The sequence below is a fragment of the Plasmopara halstedii genome (genome assembly GCF_900000015.1).
Source record: "Plasmopara halstedii genome assembly, contig: Scaffold_650, whole genome shotgun sequence".
Taxonomy (NCBI): Eukaryota; Oomycota; class Peronosporomycetes; order Peronosporales; family Peronosporaceae; genus Plasmopara; species Plasmopara halstedii.
The window spans coordinates 592,522-592,989 of NW_020187567.1; positions in this window are offsets into that span (position 1 = coordinate 592,522).

The following is a 468-nucleotide window of genomic DNA, read 5'->3' on the forward strand; positions in this document are numbered from 1 at the left end:
TGGAGGTGTCAGATTCATAGTCGACCACATCCTCAACGAAGCCACTCGGCACTGAAAGCGTGCGCGGAGCGCGACGTTTGTGCTCATCGAACCTAGGATATACCCCTTCGGTGCCGCGGACGCACTGTCCAACATGGCACCGCGTGCGGGGGACGAAGCTGGGTTCTGCCCGTGCTCTCTGTCAGAACCAGCGAGACTTGATGCTTTTCGTGTCGTGGACACAGGGCTCCTTGAGCAAGGAACTTGTTCAACTCCAACAAATTGAGTTGCAGTGACTAACGGACACGCGAACCTCGTTGAGGCAATATTTGATTGGAACTGTAAATGCTCACAATCTTAATGGGGGAAGGTGTAACGGGGATGCACGAACCCTGGTAATAGGGTGTGTGTGTCACACGAGATGTGCATGATGTGACCACACCCAAACAAGAATACGGTATGTGGCTAGGTAGCCAGTAGTTATGCATG